This window comes from Podarcis pityusensis (genome assembly GCF_964106645.2).
Source record: "Podarcis pityusensis genome assembly, chromosome: 1".
Classification (NCBI taxonomy): domain Eukaryota; kingdom Metazoa; phylum Chordata; class Lepidosauria; order Squamata; family Lacertidae; genus Podarcis; species Podarcis pityusensis.
Window position 1 is genome coordinate 46,789,761 of NC_138028.1, and position 25,719 is coordinate 46,815,479.

Genomic DNA, 25,719 nt, shown 5'->3' on the forward strand with positions numbered 1-25,719 from the left:
GGCAAATGGACATGGCATCTCTGACATGCACATTATGCTGTAAGCATCCACCGAAAGCAAACATATTGCTCTCCTCTCCTTTTGAAGCTGAGACACACAGATCTGTTTCTACAGAGTAAATCCACACATTTCTGTGGGGTTTGGAGCTGGTTCCCAAGTAGTTTGTTTGAGAAGGTTCTGGGGGTTTTGATGCTAAGGCTCTTGTCTTAGGAGACTGAGAGGAGATGTGGTAGCCATCTTCAAATATCTCAAGGGTTGTCCCATGGAAGAGGGTAGGACTTCAACCAATGCCTTCAATTTGCAAGAAAGGAGATTCCGATTAAACATCTGGAAGAACTTTCTGACAGTAAGAGCTCTTGACAGTGGAATGGATTCCTTTGAGAGGTGGTGGACTATCCTTCCTTGGAGGTTTTTAAGCAGAGGTTGGATGGCCATATGTCATGGATGCTTTAGCTGAGATTCCTGCATTGCAGGGGGTTGAACTAGATGACCCTCGGGGTCCCTTCCAACTCTAAGATTCTATGATTCTAGTCTAGGGCAGTGAGTGGGAAATAGTACAAGGAAGTGGGTCCTGCAACAAAATGTATTATGCCACTTTAAACAGTCTTGGCTTCCCTGCAAGGATCCTGGGAACTGTGACTTGTTAAGAGTGCTGAGAGTTACCATTTCCAGAGTGATTTAACATCCAATCCCTCTTCCCAGGGATCTTCCCAGGGAATTTCTAGACAGCCCATAACCCCTGGGTAGTTTACAAAAATAAAAATGCACAGGATTGCACTGTGAAGGGAATGAGTAAAATAAATTGCCCAATTTATATTTTAATACTTGAATGGATTAGATTTTATGACTCTGTGTGTTGATAAAAGGCTGTGTTCTACTATAAATAGAAAACGGTTCCCCAACAACAAGCACCCTGTGAAATCTTTGGCAATATTTCTTATCTGCTCAATATGTCAGCTGAAAGATGGATTAATGAATGTGATTTGGGATCTCTCTCAGGTTGCACTTACCCAAGAGTAAGTCCTATTGATTGCAGTTGAGAATTAATCCTGGCTAGACCTGTGCGGGGCAGCGCTGTATTTTAACTAAATTGCCAGTTTCTAAAAAGGGAGGTGCTGTGCTGCTTCTCAAGATGCACTTCAAGGTTGGCAGCTGGCAAGGGTGCGCCAGTGGAGGTTGCCTGGTGGCCAGGAAAGGCACTCTGCACATGCTCATCTCACTCTTCCTTTATTAGAAGTATGTCTATGTTCACACATGCACCTTGCCCCGAACACTGTCTCTAATACTAAGCTGCCAAATACCTCCGAGAACTGAGAAGGCAGAGATGATGTGCTTGTCCCCAGAATCTGGAAAATCTTCACCCTCTATGAACCACATATATGTGATCCACTCCCCCTCCATTAGCCCCAACTCAAATTGTTCCTTGTGATGTTTATTACCTATGGTAATGGTGAGTCATAAACCCGCTTGCTGTAGTACCAGAATGCGTTTCCATAGTAACAGCTAGTGTTTTCAGCCAAATCCTCCCCACAAGGCAATCTAGCTCAACAAGCTAGAATATCACAGTTAACATCACTAATGCTGCTCTTTCAGTGTGCAAAGTGCTTTACAACTATCATTTTCCAGTCTTGCTTGTACTGCTGGGTCACTGGTGCAAGGTGGCTCACGGGGCCCAGGGGGAAAGTTACTACTACTTATCATGGATTTATTACTTTAACTATTATTATTATTATTATTATTATTATTATTATTAATATACCACCCTATACCCACAGGTATACCTTTATACTCTTTATTGAGATCTCCCTCAAAACAACTTTCAGATGAAGGCCAGCCCCTAACTATTTATTTTATTTTTATTTTGAACGGGAAACTGAGGCAGAGTGTGATTCACCTGGAGCTGCTTTCATTGCAAAAAACAAAAATGAAACCTCATTGCAGAAGACACATTTGGGGGGTAGTTGGGGGACACACACCACATTTTGTGTGGCAGTAATTTCATTTATTGGGCCAGATTCAACTAAGTAGTTATGCTAACAGAACCTAGTGCAGAGGCTCCTGCTAGTGCAACAGGGGTTTTCTCCCCCTTGCATCCTGTGCATTTTCAAATCAGCTCTGGGGTGTCAAGCCCCCCCCCCCCAAGCATATAGGGAGGAGAGAGACAAGCAGAAAGGCTTGTGCTGATGGAAAGTTTTATTCCGTCGGATTTTGAATTCCTCCCATTGTTTTAAAACATATTTCTACCTACCTCATCAAAAGGTCGCCCCCACCCCACCCCAAGGTAGATTCCAACTCCAACATCAAATGAAGCAAACATACAGCAGGAAAATAAAAACAGCTGCAAGGTATTAAGGGTGATTTCAGGCAGAGGCTTAATATTGCAAGTGGCTCATTCACATATCACAGAAGGGTTGTTGGCAACAGGTTTTGTTAAACTTATTGGATTTCCCCTGCAAAAGGTAAACCCAGATTAAATAAGAGGGAGGGTGGGGTGGAATATGGGTTGGCATTTTGATGATAACTATGTTGTGTGTAGGGACACGGGTGGCGCTGTGGGTTAAACCACAGAGCCTAGGACTTGCCAATCAGAAGGTCAGCGGTTCGAATCCCCGCGACGGGGTGAGCTCCCGTTGCTCAGTCCCTGCTCCTGCCAACCTAGCAGTTCGAAAGCATGAAGTGCAAGTGGCTAAATAGGTACTGCTCCGGCGGGAAGCTAAACGGCGTTTCCGTGCGCTGCTCTGGTTCACCAGAAGCGGCTTAGTCATGCTGGCCACATGACCCGGAAGCTGTACGCCGGCTCCCTCGGCCAATAAAGCAAGATGAGCGCCGCAACCCCAAAGTCGGCCACGACTGGACCTAATGGTCAGGGGTCCCTTTACCTTTATTTTATGTTGTGTGTAGATCGGTTCTGGGTCCACAAATAGACTAGAGGAATGAGGGATGGCTTGACAGAACTTTATTCTCCGAGGCTCTAAGGCAAGTGTGCACAACGACATCCCGGCCAGGGGTTCCCAAAATGTCCTCTGCAGAGCACCAGCGGTTCACGAGCTTCGTTCAGGTGGTCCACATCATATACATGAATAATTAGATGGTTGTGACTAAGGCAGATGCTTGTATTGTCTTCTACATATGTTGGGCAAAATGAACTTGCAATCAGCATCCGCGTGGGCACAATCCAGCCAAAGATAAGTATGTTTAACTCCCAATGATTTATATTTCTATAGGAGAGTAAATCATGCCCTGAGCTCTGTTCTGTTGAAGCGAGTGAGACTTCCGGTAGCTTAGCACGAGTCAGATTGAGCCCTGGGTTTGTCAGTCTTTCTGATGCATTACCAGACACAATGAAGTCAATGGAAGCTTCAGGCAGCACAGCGCACTGTACATAACAAAACGAAGTACAAAATGTACTGCACACGGCAGCAACTGGGTGGGCAAAAGCCCTCTGAATTCAGAGCTGCTGATTAAACAAGCAAAACAGCTTAGAAAGAACAGTAGAGCGCCCAGCGCCTCTGTCAGCAGTTCCACTTGGGCAAGCTCCCAGGATATTTGTGAATGGATGCCAGATATCACCAGAAGAATGTTACTGCATCAGTGGAATCCATGTGATGGATGAGCATTCGTGTGGTGGATGTGGGTTTGTTTGCTTTTCAAGTTAAGAAGCCACAACTTTGCACCATTTGTGAAAATAAAAATGGAAACTTATTTTTGTAGGCAAAATTGTGTTCTGCAAGATAAAAATAGTACTGTAACAATAACAACAACAATTATAACAATAATAACAATAATAATTTATTTATACCCCAACACTCTATGGTCTATGGTCTCAGCAGCCACTTCCAGTCACCAGTCTAGTTGCCACATTCTGGATTAATTGTAGTTTTCGGGTCACCTTCAAAGGTAGCCACACGTAGAGCACATTGCAAGAGGTGTGATTGCACTTGCACCTTCCTTTTGCCCCTCTGCAGTTAATTAGGTTCAACATAGGTTAGGAGACGATGGACTTGACCCATTTTGAGATCTTCCTGAGTGCCTAGAGGGCTTTTCAGAACTGATCTGCTAACAATGTTTGGATGTCTTCAAATACATTCTGGCTCCTGCACATTCACAGATGTGTTCTGCCGTTGCTGCACCAGTTGCACTAGCTTCCTGTTTGTTCCCAAGCTCAGATTTAAAGGGTTGGTTTTAGCCTTTAAGGCCCTAAATCAGGGGTTGGGAACCTTCCGTGTACAGAGTCTCCCTTGAACACAGGCCAGACAGGACAGCAGCCTCTGTCCTGCTGTCCTGCTGGGTTCACCCATCCCAATGCATGTGAAAAAGCTGTGTTCCTCCAACAGAGAAGAATAGCCAGGAGACTCAGAAGGAAAAGCTGGGAGGGCAGCTGCTGCTACCTCCCCACACCCCCATATCCAACACCGGTTGCCTAAGGCAGCTGCCCCACTCTTCCTAATGGTCGGACCATCCCTGCATGGAGTGGAGGAATCAGTTGAAAGTTTATTAAAATGAATACAATATATCCTGTTATAATATTGTACTAGTTTTTAGTGTACTGAGAATTTCAAATGAAACAGATATTGTTATGTGTTTTTTTTATGGGGGGGGTGCTAGACCTTTCTAAATTCCTGGATCTTGTAGCTATTAGAATTTAATCAAGGTTTGGGGTATTAAGATGGTTGCCAGACCTCTCTAATCCCTGGATCCAGCAAGTGTTAAAAGCTAATTAAACCAGACTAGCATCCTGTTTCAAGGTGATTGCCTGACTTAATGATTAAGAGAACAAATTACTTAATGATTAAGAGAACAAAGGCTCAAGGGGCTAGCATGAGATGGAAAATGGGGGCGGGGCTCCCTCAACATATAAAGCCAGAGTTGAGAGCTATTATGTGAACTAGAAGCTGGAGACAAAAGCAGCAAGCTGGGAAGCTAGACAGGCACAGCATGGTGTTTGATTTTAGTTTGAATCCAAGGCTGTGGCTATGAGAGAAACAAGACCCTTTTGGAGTGTCAATGCTGTGAACCCCTCCATCAAAGGCTCAGGTGGTATATATGTGTGTAGATAAGCCATATATCATAAAGACACTACTGTCTCTGCTGTGTCTCATTTCCAAAAGGAAACATGAACCCTGGAATCCCTTGCACTGCTTGGAGATTGGGGTGGCATGCAGCAATATATGTAAAATCAATTGAGCTAGCATAAGCCCCTTGCATGAACAGAAGCAGGTAAGCCTGGCTGCAATTAGAGCTTGGTGAGAATCATTTCCCTTCCTATGTGGAAAGCTCAGCTTGTGGTCCAGACAGAACTCCAATTGATACATTCTTTACTGCATCTTCCTTTCATAGTTGTCATTCGTTCGCCCAAGATCTGAGAGAACTATACTTGGCACTGGAGCGCGTGTGGAGTGGGGAATCCACATTTCAGTTACAGCTAACGTTAATTTCACAGATGCCAATATATCGTCATCCTTCTGGCTAAGTCTTAGGCTCCCAAGGGAGAACTCTAGATAGAACAGCTGTGAAATTCTATCTTTGCCATGTCTACTTCGAGCACGTCAGTTTTGCTCCCTAATTGACCATCATCTATGTAAAAATACTCCCGCTCTAGCATTGCAGTCCATAGAGGACAAGAAACATTCAGCACTAAATATCCTGGTCTTCCAAAGGCTGCTGACTTAATAGAAACAGGTCAGGTAGCTAATGCTGTAGCCTTACTAGACTTTACCGATTGGTAGGGTGAGCATTGCTCCCAGAACAGGGAGAAGGAGTCAAATGACACTGAGGTTGATTCAGAGAAAGAGTTTATTCTGCTCTCCGGATAGCAGAGGGAACTTGCGTGGTCAGTTCACAGCAAGTCCAAAGAAATGAGAGATTCCATGCAGTATATATATCCTCCAGGCACCCCCTCCCCCCTTCCCCAGGAATCCAGCCACGTAAGCTTATACACGTAAGTTGACATCACAGATGTTCCTGCTCCTGTATTCTTAACCATAAAAGGATGTTCCTGTTCCTGTACTCTTGACCATAAAAGGGTGTTCATGTTCCTGTATTCCTTATCTTGGGGTAAGAAGGTCACCAACTCTAAGAGTACTCCTGGCGCCATTCCCGGGGGCTGACAAGATCTGTGCGTCATTGTAGTCAGGATGTAAGATAAGACCCAGAAGTGTCATCCCTGCTCCACTTTGGAACTGGCAAGGCCATTCATTAGGCGTCACGGACTGATAAAGGAGAGAGCTTTGTTTATACAGCTGTGTTCTTGTTATGCATTTGCTCAAGTGCTCAAGTTAATGGTTTTTAGCTAATGCACCCTTGGAGAAGGAAAAATGAGGATTTTGGGGGCTGTTTCAGACTGCCTGCACAGTCAGATTTTAGATTTTGGAAACCCATTCATTCAATGCCACTTTAGAACTGCTTTTAAGCAACAAGAGTCAGCACAGCCTATACAGTAACATTTGTATTCCACCCATCCTCTATGGAGTCTACAAATATTTCTCTCATCTTGCCTCATAGGAACCCTGCAATGTAGGTTAGGCTACAGCTAAGAAGGAATCTCTGAACCTAGGCCTCCCCAGTCTAACACTTTCTTCTGCACCAGTGTTCTCTAATTTTGCAGTTGTGAACTGCCCTGGCATCTTCAGATGAAGAAGGGTGGTATACAAATTTAATTAATAACGATAAAAACTTGGTGCCCAGTTGTGGTGACTGGGGCTGATGGTATTTAAGAGTGCAAAGCATCTGTAGCCTTGGATTGTGGAAGTTTGGGCTACACCCGGTTACATGTTGTGGGTAGGGTAAAACCAAAGGATAACCAGAAAGGGCAACCTCTATTTACCTTCCTCAGAAAATAGAGGTACTACTGAAATCTGTAGGACTTCTGTAAATAAAGCTGAATGCTTCTATGAGTTTACTGCTGGTATTCAAGTCAAGTGATTTGGGAGATTTGGTTGATGAAGGGGAAATGTTATTGTCTTATATCTGCTGTTGATTCCTTTACCACATTTGGTTTTTTATATTGACACACATTTTTTAATGGCCAACATGGACATAGTGTGATTATTTGCTTATTTATGGCTTTGGCCATTTTTTTTTTTTTTTTTTACATTAACCAGGAAAACAAATATGGCGCTGCCAGGTGACAAAGAACTGGACTTGGATTCCATGCCATTCTGATTCAGAGCAATATTTTAGCCATTTGGTACAGGCTGCTGCTGTGAGGTAACTTTGACTGTCTGCAGACACAGCAGACTCCAAGTGGCAAGAGATTGACTTTAGGTGAAGGATAAAAGCAAATAGATTGCATGCAAACAAATGAATCACGTCCGCCACACCTCCCAACTCACCATGTAATAGCTGCCAAGACCTATGTCCTGCAAACATTTCTCTGACATTTGGGCAGTTCAGAACAGTAGTGACGACACTGAGGATATTGCTGCAAGTGTCACAACACACAGCATTATGACCAAAGCAGCACTTACCACATTGCATCTTATTTTGGATTTTGTTGAGGTTTGCTGCAAGTGTTCCTCCTGTTTGCAAACCACACAGCTTCCCTTCCTACACTTTCCACTCTTTGGCACACGATTTTCATGCCTTTTTAAAGCAATTCTTTCCCTGGTGTTCTGCTGCAATTCACTGCTGCCATTCTTTTTTAAATAGGGAAGACCTTCACTAAGTTATCATATCAGCACTTCACAGCTGGTTGAATTGGCAACATCAGTGAGAAGCTGCTCTGTTACCTCACTCCAAATCAGGGAGAGATTGACCAGGTATCTGGACCAGAGGCACTGAAGAGTACTAGTGGTTTCATTTTCAGTCAGTGGGAAACATTTCATTCATTTGATCTGTGCCACTCAGACAGATGTTGCAAGCACAAGAGCACCATCAGAATAAAAGTTGGCAACCCTGTCCCAGATAGTTGTTATTATTATTTGTTATTTGGTACTGCTCATATTGATGCAAAGCAGACTCCAATGTATAGTTAGCAGAGTAAAAACTTAAACACGTTGAAGGATTCCCAAAAAAATAGACCAGAGGCAATTAATTATTCATCCAGCAGAGCTTTACTGCTGAAGGTAAATTAGCATAATGGTCACAAATCCATATATCTTCAGGATTGGCACAATAAATAAAAAATCCAGTTGCATCAAAATTAACTTAAACTTACAATAACTTACCATAAGACTAAAACCTTAACACTAAGAATACTATATTCAAACCACTACACCAGAAGAAAAGAGACAGAAAGTGAAACTCAGCCTCCTTCTGGCCTGTTCTTATAGTCAGCATGACCTTGACAGAGATAACAGAACCAGTTTAAATCAGTTGTACAGCTTCTCTGAAGGAATAACCAAAACATCAGGAACCTTCCGCTTGTTTCTAGGCAGAATATAACCTTGCTTGTCAGCTAGAAACTTCCAGCTTGCACCAACTTGTATCACACAGAGAAGCTTCCAGAACCTTCTTGAATTGATTAGAATAGAAAAAGATCTCTACACATTAGATCAATACGTTCTGTACCAAAAAAGGCATACCTAACATTATCATTTATTTATTAAATTTCTAAACGGCCCTTCATCCGAGGATCAAATAATCATCATCATCAACATCGGAGGATTATTATTATTACAAGATAAAATCACAAAAATACATAACATAGTAGCAAACAAAAACAATGCCTCCTGCCCCCTTCCCACTAGTTTAAAAGGCCAGGGGTTGTATTTATATTTATTTATTAAATTAGTATATATAAATTAGCCACAATGTGGACATATGCGTCTTTCTTCAGAAGTCCTACCAAGTTTAATGGAACTTGTTCCAAAGTGTGCAGGCTGAGGCCTACAGTCTTGGTGTTGTTTTGTAGACACATGCCCTTTGTAATATTTTTTTGGCTGTTCTTGTGTGACGGTGAGTTCTGGAACGTAAGGAGAACTCTGCTGTATGAGACCGAAGGCCCACCTAGCCAGCATCTTGTCACAGTGGTGAGGTACTGTTTTAGACATAAGCACTGCGGCGCTTCTTCAGCATGTGCATCACCGTTCGGTAGAATTAAAAACCCACTTAATCACTACCCCCCTCATCTTGATAATACGTGTCAAGTAAATTTTAATGGGGGTGGGGGGGGCGAGTGTTTACACTTTGTAGCTTTTGTACATCCTAGAGTAGTTTTAATTAGCAGTGTAATTTTTTTCCTGCAGACCCCCAGTGCACTTCTGAGAGCGGAGCGGAATGGCAATTAGAGCGCTCCTTGGTTGAAAGCAAGGAGCAGCAGGCAAGGTCCCAAGGATGCACAGTCACTTCTCTGCAAAAGTGGCATAATGAGGAAGTGACAGTGAGCTAATGCAAGCATATGGAACTATTCATAGGCACGGCCTGCAAAGCAAAGGCAGCATGCGTCATTACATGCTCCGCGGAAGAAAAAGCAACCTGTTCGGTGGAAAGGAAAAGAACAAACTATAATGGGGAAGATGGGGCCTCTAGTCAGTTCTGCATGCGGAAAATCCTAGGTTCCATCTCCAGGGAGGTCTGAGGGAAGACTCTTGCATAAAACCCTGCAGAGCCACGCCAGTCAGGACAGATAGTATTGAGATAGATAGGCCAATGGTCATACCCTCCAACATTTCTCTGATGAAAATATTCAATGTGAGTATCACAGCTAGAGCATTTCTTCCTGGTCAAGTGCAAACGTTATTAGAGGAAACACAGAGGACTGCAGTATTTTAAGCACAGAAATGGTTGCATTTATTTATTGCATTTAGGGAAGCCTGAGGGAAAAAGAAACCCCAAATCAATAAATACAATAAATACAACTAACTAACTCTCTCTCTCTGTGTAGTGTGTGTGTGTGTGTGTGTGTGAACTATGCAATGTCAGCACGCATTTAGGAGTATTTTGGAAGCATATTTTGGAAGCTGTTGTGATTGTGCAGATGTATGATATGGGGTATCCCAATGTTTATTTTGGAGTCCAGGGGCATATAAACTTTTGAGTTCAGGGATTCATAAGCTTCCCTTTTTTAGTGTTTCAAACTTCTGAGCAAATGAGGAATGTGTAAGCCACTGCAGCATTCTGGTGCTGTGGTGAATCCTGTAGACATGCCCACCCAGATTCTGCTTGGATCTCCTAACCACTGGCGGATGAAGGAGGGTGCAGGGTGTGTGGCCTATCCCAGGTGTCATCCCTGAGGGGGTGACATCCCCGCCCCCATGGGATGCTCACTGCGGGTGACGGTGCGCCCATGCTTACTGCACCGCCCCCATGGGACGCTTGCGCCGCCCCCTGGCGCACAGCATTTGCGCCACTCTGGGTGCCAGAGCAGCTAGTTCCGCCTCTGGCTCCTGACGTGCGCATGCAGTTCAAAGGCTGGTTCTCAGAGAGGGGGTGGCCAGAATAGAAACTCCCACCAAAAGTAAGGGGAAAGGGGCAGATAGTTCTGATAGTTTATGCATCCCTTTGTGTCAAAGAGTGGAGTGCACCTTCCACTTTAATGCCGAAGAGAAATATGTCTCAGCTATCAAACAATTTAGATCTCACTTTATGAGCCTAGATCCAGAATCTCCTCAATCATAAATTGGCTGAAAATGCTTTACCCTGAACCTACCAGTGTTTGGAATTCACATACACAGCTTCAGCTGTTTTTAATCAAGTTAGAGATTCACTTACGGACCTCACATACAATCCTTATATGTCCACGGTTATCATATTTTGTTTTACAGTGGTAACTAAGGTTAAGTACTGAATTCGTTCCGGGGGTCCGTTCTTAACCTGAAACTGTTCTTAACCTGAAGCACCACTTTAGCTAATGGGGCCTCCTGCTGCTGCCGCGCCGCCGGAGCACAATTTCTGTTCTCATCCTGAAGCAAAGTTCTTAACCTGAGGTAATATTTCTGGGTTAGCAGAGTCTGTAACCTGAAGCGTATGTAACCTGAGGTACCACTGTACTACCACAGCTAAAAACCTACTAAAAAGACAAACAGTCCCTCCTACCGCCAAAAATACCCAACGGGAATATGCACAGATTATCCTTGTAGCAAGGTGTCAGGGGTTCAGGAGCAGAGGCACAGGAAAGGGAGGAAATAGAGAGCGAGGGGGAGGAGTCCGAAGGTAATGTTAGCGATGACAGCGGTCCGAGGTCTCTGAGTCTTTCCAGCGAATCGGAAGATTCACAGAAAGGGGCTCCCATGGTCAGAGCAAGGGGGGTGCCGAGGGGGACACCCCAGGAAGAAGGGGCCAGAGGGGACTCAGAGAGAAGCAGTTGGAAATCAGGACCAGCGTCCACACCAGAGTGCAGTAGGGGGGAGGAGTCCCAGGCATCGGGATCAGGCGGCGCACTGCCCGTGGGAGGACATGAGTCAGGATTGGCCACGCCTCCATCGGGGAGCGAGGAAACGGTCGAGAGGAAGGTTGAAGGCTGGGCGCGCGCGCCAAGTTCAAATGTACAGGAGGGCGGTGCAGTTGGCAGCCCGGATAGGGAGCCAGGTCCCAAAGCCCGCCGAAAAGACGGGGAGGAGTCAGGGGGGTCAACGTCAGCGTCAGAAGAATCCAGGAAGGAAGGGACCCCGGGGGGTAGCAGGACCCAGAGGAGAAAGGAGAGACGGAAGAGGTGGAGTAAGGCTAGAATCTTAAACTGGTGTACAGGGGGCGGAGACTCAGATGGAGCTTCGCCGATCTAACCATGAGACGTAGAGTTGCACGCAGCAGCTTGAGAATGGAAACTGTAACTCAATAAAGACTTTTGTTTAATGATCGCTGGCTAGCGTGATCCTCTGTGAGCTAGGATCTGGAAGCAGCTCTGACAGTAAGCTCCATCTCTTAAATTGTGGGCATCTACGGCCTCGCGGAGAGGAGAGAAAGCGGGTGCCTACTAGCGAGCTCACGAACGGCAGACAATATGACGGCCGAACAGCAAATAGCGGAACTCAGAGAAGCAGTGTCACGACTGAATGCCGAGGCTCTTGCATCCAGGAAGAGAGAGGAGGACGCAGCTGCCGCCTACAGGGATCTCCAGGTCAGGTTGGAAGTGCTTACGAAGCAAGGGCAACTGACACCCAAACCGGAGGGGATTGGGTTGGGGAGACGAACAGGCGGTCTGGTCTCTCACTTCGATGGGAATTTGCAACAGTACCCCAACTTTAGAGCAGATGTAATGTGTGCACTGCAACTGCTGAACAAAGACTTTAGAGATGAGCAAGAGAAGGTGGGATTCATCATGTCCCATTTGCATGGAGATGCTAAAGCATGGCTGCGCAATTTGTGGAGAGATAAGGATCCGGCGCTCCAAAATGCGGATGCCTTTATTAAAGCGATGGATGGGTGCTTTTTATCAAGCATTGACGTGGATCTTGCTCGGCAGCAGATACATGGACTGAAGCAAGGGAGGGCCAGCGTAAGGCAGTACCATGCCCGCTTTTTCGCTTTGGTCAGTGCTCTGGAATGGGACAGAGATTCGGCTCCTGTAAGAGACCTGTTTTGGGAGGGATTGCACGGCTCGGTTAAAGATGAAATTGCGAGGGGGGAGAGACCCCGGACCACGCAGGAGATCGTTCAGAGAGCGCTGGCGGTGGGGGTGCGGCTGGAAGAACGTCCGTGGAGCAGGGACGAAGGGCGTGGAGGGCGCGAACCAGCCAGGGGCTCCTCCTTCCTTCCCAGAGAAGCAGCGCGTGCGCAATCCACGCCTCCGCCAGGAGGAGGAGCGGAACCTATGGAGGTTGGAGGTGCAAGGGCTCAGTCAGCAGCCAGAGCCCTAGCACCGGCAGCAGTGAAAGCGAAGCCTCCTAGAGGGAACAGGAAGTGTTACATCTGCGATGATCCACAGCATATGGCGAAAGAGTGTCCCCAGAGGCTCCACAAGCACACTGCAGCCTCAGCAATGGTAACTGCAGCAACGCAGCAAGGAGAACCACAGCAGGGAAACGACGGAGTCTGGCTGGAGAAAGAGGCACTGGGGCCCAGCCAGACGGGTCAGTGAAGCAGTCCCCAGAGATTTTACAGCCCATGGACCCCCTCCCGCCCAAACCAGTAGTGAGGCTCACCGCGTCGCTCCAGCTGCCCAATGGAATCACCATGGACGTGCCAATCACCATTGACTCCGGAAGCAATGCGGACTTTATAGGGCAGGACTTTGTCGACCGGCACGCTATACAGTTGCTGCCTGTCACGCTGCCCCTGCAGGTTGTCACGGTGGATGGCAGGGAGCTGCTAGGGGGGCAAGTGGTGAAGCAGACGCCACCAATGGTGATGCGACTTGGGAATCACAGGGAAATCATCAGCTTCAATGTCACTCAACTATTGGACACGCCCATTGTATTGGGCATGAGTTGGCTGGACAAGCACAGCACGACGCTGGCTTGGTACCAGAGGCAGCTGACCTTCGGCTCTTCCTTTTGCGCTGAACACTGCATCGTGCCCCGGCAGGAAGGAGAGGAAGAGGAGTCACAGCTGCAGCTAGGCACGCTGCAAGCGGTTCCCCACAAGTACGCAGAATTTTTGGAGGTTTTCTGCGAGAAGGAGGCAGACAGGCTACCCCCCCACAGACCATATGACTGCAAAATTGACCTGCTGCCGGGGGCGGCGCTGCCCAAAGGGAAGCTGTATTCCATGTCTGAGGACGAACTGCAGGAACTCAAAGAGTTCATAGATCATAATTTGGAGCGCGGTTTCATCCGAGAGTCCAAGGCAGCGGGGGGCAGTCCGGTATTCTTTGTTAAGAAGCGGGACACGCCCCAAAAAAGACTTGTAGTGGACTATCGCATTTTGAACAGTGTGACCAAGCCATCGGACTTCCCCATGCCCCGAATCGACGACCTCCTCGCAAAGGTACGGAAGGGCAGCGTGTTCACCAAGTTGGACCTGCGAGGGGCGTACAACCTCATTCGCATGCGGGAAGGAGATGAGTGGAAGACAGCCATGTTCACGCCCCTGGGCACCTACGAATATAGAGTTATGCCTTTTGGATTGCAAAATGGTTCCCACGTTTTTCAAGCTTTCATGCATCACGTGTTGGCGGGGCTCCTCTACAAGACGTGCGTCTGTTTCTTGGATGACATCCTGATCTTTTCGGAATCGCAGCAGGAGCATGACAGACACGTCAAGGAAGTGCTGAGCAGGCTACAGCAACATAGGCTTTACGCCAAGCTGGAGAAGTGCCAATTCGACGTGACCGAGGTGGATTTCCTGGGCTACAAGTTGTCTGACAAGGGGCTCGCCATGGACAGCGCCAAGGTTCGAGCAGTGTTGGATTGGAAAAGCCCACGCAACCGGAAGGAGGTCCAACGGTTTGTCGGCTTCGCGAACTTCTATCGCAAGTTTATCAAAGGCTTTGCCATGCAGACAGCGGCCATCACGGACACGCTCAGCTCCAAGAAAAAGAAGTTCATCTGGACAGAGCAGGCGGAGCAGTCCTTTCAGGCACTCAAGCGTCTCTTCGCGTCGGAAGAGCAGCTGCTTCATGTCAACCCCAGCAGGCCGATGAGGGTGGAGACAGACGCTTCGGACAGAGCCGTGGGAGCAGTCCTGCTGCAGAAAGACCCGCAGGGGGCTTGGAGGCCGGGAGCGTTTTACTCCAGGAAGCTCAGCAAGTCTGAACAGAACTACACCATCTGGGACAGGGAGTTGCTGGCCATTCATGCAGCATTCAAAGCGTGGAGGCACTTCCTGATCGGCGCCAAGCACACGGTGCAGGTCTGCACGGACCACAAGAATCTGGAGCACTGGCGCACGGCACAGTTCCTGAACCAGAGGCAGATACGTTGGGCTGAGTTCTTTGCGAACTTCGACTTCCGAATAGAGTATGTCCCGGGGGACACCAACATCATGGCGGATGCTCTCTCCCGTAAGCCACAGTATCTGGAGGAGGCAACGCCAGCGGCCGCCATGCACATCTTCGCACCGACAGTGTGGGCGTGCGCTGCTGCAACAGTTGACCTGGAGGCGGTGCGACGAGCGTTGCAGGATGACTCCTTCGCGCAAGCAAAGATGGCAGAGGTGCGCAAGGGCACGGCAGCGACCGACGAGTTCCAGCTGCGAGATGGATTGCTCATCCGTAAAGGGGCCATCTACGTGCCGGGAGACGAACTTCGCGCCAAGGTACTGCAGCAGCTGCACGACGCGCCCACTGCCGGGCACTTTGGCAAGGAGAAGACGGTGGAATTAGTCGCCAGAGACTTCTGGTGGCCCAGAATGAGAGGGGAAGTCACGGACTACGTGGCGAGGTGTGACACCTGCCAGAGGGCCAAACCAGTGCACAGACCCCCGGCCGGACTGCTGGAACCGCTGCAAACTCCGTTCGAACCATGGGAGAGAGTGGCCCTGGACTTTGTCACGGATCTGCCCAGCTCGAGGGGCAAGACGGCAGTGCTAGTGGTGGTGGACATGTTCACCAAAATGGCCCACTTCATTCCGTGCGCAAAGGTGGCCACAGCGGAACAGACCGCCAAACTGTTCATAGACCACGTGTTCAGGGTTCACGGTCTGCCACGGTCTATCCTGTCCGACCGGGGGCGACAGTTCATCTCGAACTTCTGGCAGAAGCTGATGGGTTTCCTGAACGTCAAGATCAACCTAGCGTCGGCAAGACACCCGCAGACCAACGGACAAGCGGAGCGAGTCAACGCCATCATGCAGCAGTACCTGAGATGCTACGCAAATCAGCAGCCGGCAACATGGGTGGACTACCTGCCGCTCGCTGAGTTCGCCTACAACAACACGAAGCACGTGTCCACGGGGGTGACACCGTTCTTCGCCAACAACGGGAGGCATCCCAGAACCTTCCCGGGATTAGAGAGACTGGGGGAGGGGGAGCCACAGGCAGCGGAAGCCTTAGCGTCAGAGTTGCAGGAGGTTCACGAACAGCTTCGGAGGCAGTTAGAACTAGCAAAGCACGCATACAAACTGCAGGCTGACAAGCACAGAAGGGTTGGGGAAGACATACAGGTGGGAGACTGGGTTTGGTTAGCAGCCCAGGCGGTGCCGGCCAGATCGTTAGCGAAGAAGAAGCTCGGACATAAGCAGCTAGGCCCTTACCAAGTCGAGGCACAGGTCAATCCAGTGGCCTTCCGGTTGACACTTCCGGAGGGATCCAGAATGCACCCAGTGTTCCATAGATCAGTGCTCACGCCCTACAAAGCACCTCACAGATTTCAGGAGCCGGGCACGGCACCAGACCCGCTCAGGGAGACGCCCCCAAGGAGGGGGTCGCCAAGGGGGGAACCCATCAACGAGGTCACAGAGATTTTAGACTCGAGATGGGGGGAAGAGGGTGTAGAATATTTTCTCGCCAGAGAAGGTACCCCGGCCAGCGCCAACAGTTGGGTGCCGGACTATGCCTTGGACGAGCCTCTTCTCAAGGACGAGTTTCATGCCCTTTTCCCACACAGGCCCATGCCAGCCGAGTATTTCGACGACTGGCTTTTCACACCCACATTTTCAGCCAGCACATTCCAGGGGTTCACCTCGGACGAGGAACCGGCACTAGAAACACGTTCCCCGGAGGGATCACCCTCGGGGTCGGCCTCAGACCGTTCCTATTGGTGGGACGATCGACCAGAGGAGCAGTGGCGCAGGAAGTGGCTGGGGGGTCCTTGGCAGGCAACGTCCCCGGAGGAGACCGGGGGAGAGACGGACATGGACGTGTTGGGGGAGGACCTTGGGTTCGAGCACGGCGGCAAAGAGATGGAAGCAGAGGAAATCGAGGTCAGCGAGAGCACGGAGGACGAGCCGGACTTATCCGGCTGGATGCACGCCACGGGGGACGAACTGTATCCGGCACTCACCCCCACAACGACGGAGCACCCAGTACCCACACCTGAAGGAGGGGAGGGGGAAGGGGGGGCTTCGAGGGGGGGATGGATGTCAGGGGTTCAGGAGCAGAGGCACAGGAAAGGGAGGAAATAGAGAGCGAGGGGGAGGAGTCCGAAGGTAATGTTAGCGATGACAGCGGTCCGAGGTCTCTGAGTCTTTCCAGCGAATCGGAAGATTCACAGAAAGGGGCTCCCATGGTCAGAGCAAGGGGGGTGCCGAGGGGGACACCCCAGGAAGAAGGGGCCAGAGGGGACTCAGAGAGAAGCAGTTGGAAATCAGGACCAGCGTCCACACCAGAGTGCAGTAGGGGGGAGGAGTCCCAGGCATCGGGATCAGGCGGCGCACTGCCAGTGGGAGGACATGAGTCAGGATTGGCCACGCCTCCATCGGGGAGCGAGGAAACGGTCGAGAGGAAGGTTGAAGGCTGGGCGCGCGCGCCAAGTTCAAATGTACAGGAGGGCGGTGCAGTTGGCAGCCCGGATAGGGAGCCAGGTCCCAAAGCCCGCCGAAAAGACGGGGAGGAGTCAGGGGGGTCAACGTCAGCGTCAGAAGAATCCAGGAAGGAAGGGACCCCGGGGGGTAGCAGGACCCAGAGGAGAAAGGAGAGACGGAAGAGGTGGAGTAAGGCTAGAATCTTAAACTGGTGTACAGGGGGCGGAGACTCAGATGGAGCTTCGCCGATCTAACCATGAGACGTAGAGTTGCACGCAGCAGCTTGAGAATGGAAACTGTAACTCAATAAAGACTTTTGTTTAATGATCGCTGGCTAGCGTGATCCTCTGTGAGCTAGGATCTGGAAGCAGCTCTGACACAAGGCAAGAACCAAAAGCAGAAGAATCTGAACAACTGTTGTAATTAAACTACTTAGCATGAACTCAGGCCTTGCTTAGCATTATTTTGACCACAACAGTGAAACTCCACTTGCATTAAATACAACTCTCCAGTTTCACAGAGTTTGGATGAGCAATCAAGATGTGCCTCTCCATCCAGATCCAAATCTCTATCAACTGCATGCAGAAATCTTCTTTGCTGGGTCAGAGCATTTAATATCCATTTCTTTAACCTGTTAATTGACTCAGATATGCAAAGATGAGTGTGCAATTGCCAGATGCTGTTGTTGTGAACGTTCACTGTGCTTATTTTTTTTGCTTGCATTTAAACTTCAGTGGATTTGGAACAGATGTACTCGTTGCATTTCGTGACATTTGGCATCACTGTTTCCTTCTCCCCCTCCGTCTGCACCCAGCATGTTTATATACACATGCCAAATGAAGATAATGCTTCGTGCATTCGATGAAGTGGACTCTAATCCACAAAAGCTTATGTCATAATAAATGCGCTAATCTTTTAAGTTCCTTCAGCTTGTTTTGCTGCAACAGACTAGCACAATGTACCCTTCTGGAAGACATAAAAATACTGGACATGTTCATATACACATCGTAAAGGATGAATATGATGTGTGTATTATACATGCACATAGATCAGGAAGATGGAACTGGCCTTAGCTTCTCTGTGCACAGGCAGAAGCAAGCAGGCAGTCCATAAATACCTAATAGCAGATGCTCTATAAATTGCAATAATTATTGGTTGCTGGATTATGCGTGAGGCAGTCCACGCATAACATGCTCGCTGCTGTTACTTTTTGCTTTACCATGAAAGTGAAAAACCTATTTTTTAAAAAGGAAGTTGTCATTTTCCTCAAACCTACCAGACATGGGAAGAGATTCCATGATAGGCACTTAAGGGTCATCTATGACCAGACAAACACACCTGTAGCACCTCAAAAACTAGGCTTAGTTATCGTAGCATAATGTTTTGGTAGGCAAATGTCTGTTTCTGTAGAAAATTCGTCAGATAGTTCTTTAAAAGGGTACAAAAACAGACTGTGTTCATTCTGGCGCACGTGGCTATAATAAGGAATGCATTACAAATTGCGTAACAGGGAAAAATCACACCAACGTAAAGAACTTTTTAATAGGAACCCTCTGGTAAACCTTTCCTTACAAAGGGCAGAGGGTTCTCCTATCACATGGAATTGTTGTTCTTAAAGAATAACAAGCTTGTTATGGTGTAAGCTTTCATGGGCTACACAGATTATGCCATAATTGATATACAGTCGTACCTCCTTGGTTTTTGAACAGTTTAGTTCTTGAACCTTTTGGCTCCAGAACGCCACAAATTCGGAAGTGACTGTTCGGGTTTGCAAATTATTTTTGGAAGCCGAATGTCCAATGGGGCTTCCATGGCTTCCGATTGGCTGCAGGAGCTTCCTGCAGCCAATCAGAAGCTGTGATTTGGTTTTCGAACATTTTGGAAGTCAAACAGACTTCTGGAATGGATTCCGTTTGACTTCCAAGGTACGACTGTACAGTGGTACCTCGGGTTACATATGCTTCAGGTTACATACGCGTCAGGTTACAGACTCTGCTAACCCAGAAATAGTACCATGGGTTAAAACTTTGCTTCAGGATGAGAACAGAAATCGGGCTCCGGCGGCGCAGCAGCAGCAGGAGGCCCCATTAGCTAAAGTGGTGCTTCAGATTAAGAACAGTTTCAGGTTAAGAACGGACCTCCGGAACGAATTAAGTACTTAACCTGAGGTACCACTGTATTAGGATTGCATCCAGGGATGCCTTTTCACAATTCTCTATTCTTCTTCTTCTTCTTCTTCTTCTTCTTCTTCTTCTTCTTCTTCTTCTTCATCACTTCATTTCTATACCGTTTTATACATTTAAGAAAAAAATCCCAAAGCAGTTTACAACACATCAAAACACCAAATAAAACAAGAATAAAACATTACTGAAGAAAGACCAATATACATTCAAAACAACGAAATTAACAGGAGATGAAAATATTATCTTAAACATTTCAAAAGAAAACATTACAAAAGGAAGTCAACTATAAAATGCACATTTAAAACAGCATAATTAGGAAGAGAATAAGATACTACCATGAGCATTAGAACCAGGGCTGTCTTAAGTATATGCGGCGCCAAGGTGCAAAGATCCACCCGGCACACCACACCCCCAGGTTGCCCAGTCCCAGGCGCACAGGAGGGCGGAGCTGGCCCGCTGCCTCAGTGCCTTGCTGGCTCAGTTGCCCCCAAACTTGCGGCGCAGAGGCTCCGACCGACAGGCGAGTTCTTCCCCGGACTCAACTCTCGGGCCCTGGACTCTCAGCCTGGCATCCCTGAGAGCCCGGTGCCCGGGTGCCCCGCACCCCTAGCACCTATGGGTAAGACGGCCCTGATTAGAACGTATCTTCTGCTGTTGCTGCCAATCCCGCCAATGGTTATTCATGGCGGGTGGCAGCTGTGGCAGCTCAGGCTCAACAACCTGGGCCTGCACTAAGAGACAGCAAATATGTTGTTAAATCAGTCAAATTGATGGGCTGTCCAGTTCAAGTCCAGTTTAAAGAACTTCACTTAGGTGCACAGATTGTTTTCTAAATAGTTCAAATAAATAAATTATAAAGCTGCAGTTCCCAGGTTCCTTGGGGTAAAGGAAACTCTATGGAGTTAGATATTCTGATTGCACATTTTGGAGCCTTTAGTAATTCAAGCTGTAGTTTCTTCTTTCTAACTCATGCCCTGCGCTTGTCACATCCCTGTTTTCTCAGGGTGGCCAGCTGGAAAACTTGATAAGGCTTCTGCCGCCTTTAATAGACGCGTAGAAGGGAGAATTTCAGCAGTTGTAGCTTACATGACAAATTGCCCTTGCTGAAATGCCTTCTCCTACACAGCTAGCAGAAGGACTTTTCTAGACTCGGCACAAGATTCTTGTGTGAAAGAGAATGGAAATCAACGCACAAGGTGTGGCAAATCTCTTGCACAATGTCTCAAGATGCATGCACGCAGTGTGCAGTCTTCCACTAAGTGTTGTGCAATAGAATGGCAGCACTATCAGAATTGTTGCTGCTTGCGTGCTTTTCAGATCCAACTCTCAGTCTTCAGTGTGCAACAAAGCACAGTTTTATGTATTCTGTTGATTTTTTCCGCAACAGACTAATGCAGCCACTCCTCTGGAAATCTCTGCTAGTGACACAGAGCATTTTATTTTATTGGTGCAAGCAGGCCTTGGTGAAAATTGGCTATATAATGTCCAGTTTTGGTTCCAGAGTCTCTTGGAGAGAAGGCAAAGGAAGGATGGCTATAAAATGCCTCTAAGACCCTGAAAACAATTTGATGTTATTGTTCCAAGACTGTGTCTCATCAAGCTGAGAAAAATTGAGTGGAACAGATTTGTCGCCACTGCACATTCCTGACACATTCACCAGCCAAGGCTTTGGGCAAGTTCCAGGCAGGACAGTTTGGCCATGTGGGTTAAAGACAGATACCAACAAAATTAGTGTTGTTTTCACCTAGACTTACATTAATTCCTCTGTTAGTGTGGTGGATGGCCTCAGTCATTCTCCCAGGAACCAGACTTGAGACTCAAGGCATACATATCTTGTTCTTCAACAGCTAGGGCCAAAGTACATGCTAACTACATTACCTTCCAAGTCTATGGTTCTGTAGTAGATGGCGCAGGGGTTGCCAACATGGGACGTTTCAGATGCACGTGATGCACCAGCCAGCATGACCAATGGGAAGGAATGATGTGTGATGTAATCTAACATCCGAAAGGGCACTGTGTTGACAGTCCCTGGGACAGAGGATGGGAGGTGGGCAACTAGGGCTCATAAGTCATAGCAATCCCCTTTGAACATGGGCAAGTCTCCATAAGAGGGCTGGCCCTACCATTAGGCAGAGTGGAGTAACCACCTCAGGCAGCATAGATAGGTCTCTTGAAAGGGCAGCAAAATGGTTAGATATTTAATTTGCTGTCTGCTTTTATTGCCAGAGAATGAGGGAGATGCATGTAGGATTTAAGACAACCTTTCTGCTCAGCAGGGTGTTAAACTCCTGAGACTCAAAGTGATTTTCGGACTTCCGGGGTGGCGCCATCGGCAAAGGCGGACTCCCTCTGAACAGGAGGGACTAGCTCCGCGGGAAACGGGTCTTCTCCGCTACGGCGAAGCGGGGACCCTTTTAAAAATCACAGGCGGATGAAGCCTGTGACCATGGGACTCGGCGGGCACCTTTAGCGCCTCCCCAACTCGCTAAGGAACCCACTAACGGGCTCCGAAGTGAAGAGGGGGAATTGGCGCGGTGCTGTGAGTCAATTGCTATTTCCGTGGAGCGAAGCCGCACAGCCGTTGCCGGAGAGCGCTGCCTTTTTCCTGGGACAATTTGGACTCTAAAATAAGCACCCGTGAGTACTTAGACTTTGAACAACTGGACATTAGATAAGGACTTGCGAGCAGAAAGGAATTGGATTTTAAAAACCTATTTTAATTTGGTACGGAACGGGAAGGTCTAAACAGGAAGTCAGCCTTCCGTTCTTCTGTAGACAGAATAAAGCAAAGACAACGTAAACTAGAGCTTAGAAAATCGCCTTTAAAGGATTGGATTTCATCATTTAAAATTGTGGAACCCCCCTTCGACAGCAGGAGAAGGAGGGGGATCTTTTCCGGACTGTTTAAAGTGAGTTTAAAGTAAAGTAACTTTCCTCCGTCCTGATCCTGGAGCGGGGTGTCAGGACTGACGTTTGAAGTTCATTGACCAGAGACAAGCATTTTGACAGATAGCTAAAAGAAGAGAAACATAGCGATTCCACTGCTTCCCTTCGCATCTTTAAGCAACAAATATTGACAAAGTATTTTAAAAAGGGAAACTTTGTTGCAAGAACAAATAGAAGTTTCCCCCTAGAGGGAGACTGTGTAACTGTAACCAACTCCAGGGAGCCGGCAGCTGTTACAGATAACAATCGTGGGAACAGGCATTCGACCTTGCAGGACAATGTATTCAGAAGCTTTGTTGTGTGCTTTCTATAAAACAAATGCCCTACTGGAACAATTACATGAAAAGGTGAATTGGATGGCGACTTCGACTAGAAATTTTGAACAGGCAGTGGGAAATTTTGGACAGACAGTGGGAAAATATGTGGAGCCCACTCAGGAATTAAATCAGGAGTGTGTCCTGACAGAACAGGCCCAACAGGAATATGAGTTTTCGGATTTGACAAATGAACTTGGAAAAAGCCAGATTTGGAAAGAAAAAGTTTGGTTTGGCTTGGAAATGGGGGGCTGGATTGACCCCCCTATGCTGGGATGTTTGGACTTTTCAAATCTGACAATGGGCCGTGAGATGTTTGGGATTGTGGGGGCTCTTAATTTTGGAGGGTCTTTGAAACATGCTTTTAAATACCATATGGAATTCAGTGTTGAATATGGAAAAGGGGCTGATCTGTCGAGAAGGGTTAAAAATATTGCTAAGCTGGAGTTACCACGAGCAGGAGACAAGGGAAAATACAGTTACAAATATGAAGAAGAGCTGCGGAAGGGACATGGAAAAGACTTGAGGGCCTCGGATATAAGGCTGCCAGGTTAATGGGCTAGATTGACGGGATAATAAGGACTGACAAAACCCGGAACCAGGAGGAAGGGACGTTGGATGAAGATTGGATTTGTTTGTATTTCTTTTTTCTACCATTAGAACTGTTTTATAAATTTGATGAATGTTAGAAAAATGTTGGAATGAAACTACTTGGCTTTAGTAAAGATGTTTAAAGAATTATGAAAGAATATTATGGTTATGAGAAGTTGGTAAGGATAAGATTTAAGTTTTAAGCTCTAAGGTTTATTTTATTATAGAAAGATAAGATTAAAACAGTTTAGGGTAATGTAATGACAGAATATTATGAAATATGGAAAGGATTTGCTGGGATAATTAATAACTAGGATACAAAGAAAGAGAGGAGGAGGAGGTCAAAGAAAGAAGGTAATGACAGTTGAGGATATGAGAATAATGAATTTGTTTTTAAATGTTTTTTAAGTGTGTGTGATGTATTTTTTGTATTTTTTTTCTTTTTGTCACTTTTTCTTATTTTTGAATTTGTATGCATACAGTTGGAAGGGGTTTGGTTTTTTTGGTTTTTTTTCTACTTTGTTAATTATTTTTATTTTGTATTTTCTACTGTTTTTATTTTATTTGGTAACACTTTGAAAATTTCAATAAATATTTTATAAAAAAAACAAAAACAAAAAAACAAAGTGATTTTCTCCAGCTTTAGTAGACAGTCAGATAGGTTCTCACCTGTTGATCTCTACACACATTCCTTCCATTGGCATTCAGGCCCTGTCTGTGCCCAATTGTAAGATAATTTGATGAGATTAATACTTGAGGCAATTGTGTTTCCGAGAGGGCATGGCCTTGAAAAAGGGAAATAACTTGTCTGTAATCACCCTAACAACAAAATCGTGATTTGGCATTGTACTACTGCTGCCATCATTTTCACCTTTCAGCTTCAGTATTTATCAAAACAGCAAGATAAATTAATTTAAAAAGAAAAGGATGGATAAGAAATGCATTGTTGCCAGGCAATACGGCTGAGCAGGAATACATTCAATATAGCTTTGCTCTAAAGGCAGTTTATGGTGCGGATTCTACAACAATGATTTATATCTTCTGGATTAGGATTCACTGTAAAATAAGTTTCTCCAAAATATTATCCAACTATTCTGAAATTTCCCAGCTCTTGCCCACTTTGCTTGGAGCATCCCAGAAGGCATCATTTTTCTGACATTATTGACATCCGGCTGTCATGAAACTCAGCAAATCTCAACCATGTGTGACATGTAGGTTTAGAATGGCTTTATCTGAGCAATTATCCAGCACCTTATATTTGCAACGTGTTTAGACAGTGCAGTGTAACCTCCCACTTAAGGCAAGATACATTGGTTTGGCTTGCATGGCTGTCCCACTCATATAGGACAGAGATGTGGAACCTGCAGCTGGGGATGGAAGAGAAATTCAGTTTAGTTCACATCTAAAGGCAAATCTACTTACCGGTAATTTGCTGTTCCCCAAACAATGCACTAACCAAAACACGGCCATCCTTCGAAATAAAATTTGCAATAGCATTCCAGTGACAGAACATCAGCAATAAATAAGTAAATCCCCCTAGAGCATCAGAGGGTCAAGTTTCAAACATCCCTCTCCTCAAATTTCGTAGGGATGTCATGTCACAGCTTTGCAACAGGAACTGGAAACTTCCAATAAGGTTACATTAGCAAGTGTCAAAGGTAGAGAAATTCTGAGGTGGTTTCCACACACCAGAAGGTGACACATCTCCAGAAAGGAATAAACAGCTTTTACAAAGGTTAATTATAACCCTGTTTCTCCATGGAAGTCTTTCCTTGGCTGGCTACAGTGGAGAAAGTCTACCTATATTCCTATGCTTAATTCACTTTACATTTTAATCCTTGTAGCTGACCTTTAGCAAAAGGCATATCGGGGAGGGGGAGGAGAGACCAATCTGGCAGTCATTTAAGCAGCAGCAATCCACTGTTGCCAGCGGGGTTTGAAATGAGAGTTTTTCTTCACCTGGCAATTCAGTCCTAGCACAACCACAGTATGGCTTGAGTAAGTGTGCGAAATACTTCGCACTGGTTGATGATTTCTTCCATCACTAATGCGAAGGACTCAAATACAGTGGTACCTCAGGTTACAAACACCTTGGCTTACAAACACTTTGGGTTACAGACTCTGCTAACCCGGAAGTAGTACCTCGGGTTAAGAACTTTACATCAGGATGAGAACAGAAACCGCGTGCCAGCAGCGTGGCGGCAGCAGGAGGCCCCATTAGTTAAAGTTGTACCTCAGGTTAAGAACGGTTTCAGGTTAAGAATGGACCTCCGGAATGAATTAAGTTCATAGCCAGAGGTACCACTGTACTGTTGCACATGGGGGTTGGAGAGATGGGTAGGGATGCTTCCCCTTAGGCAGCCCCCCAGATGTATTGAGGACTGCACTGGGATTTTCAATAGCGATTTGGTCATTTTAAATGACTTTAGACAAATCTGCATGTAGTTACTCAGTATGCTCTCCCCTTG

At 46.8% G+C, this 25,719-nt stretch overlaps 1 protein-coding gene across 1 annotated transcript in view; it reads left to right on the top strand.

Annotated features, from left to right (window-relative positions):
• LOC308463436 (uncharacterized protein) overlaps window positions 1-25,719 on the top strand; it is a gene marked incomplete at its 5' end in the record, with an annotated part of 341,915 nt that overhangs the window by 44,893 nt on the left and 271,303 nt on the right. The gene's annotated exons all lie outside the window — the stretch shown is intronic.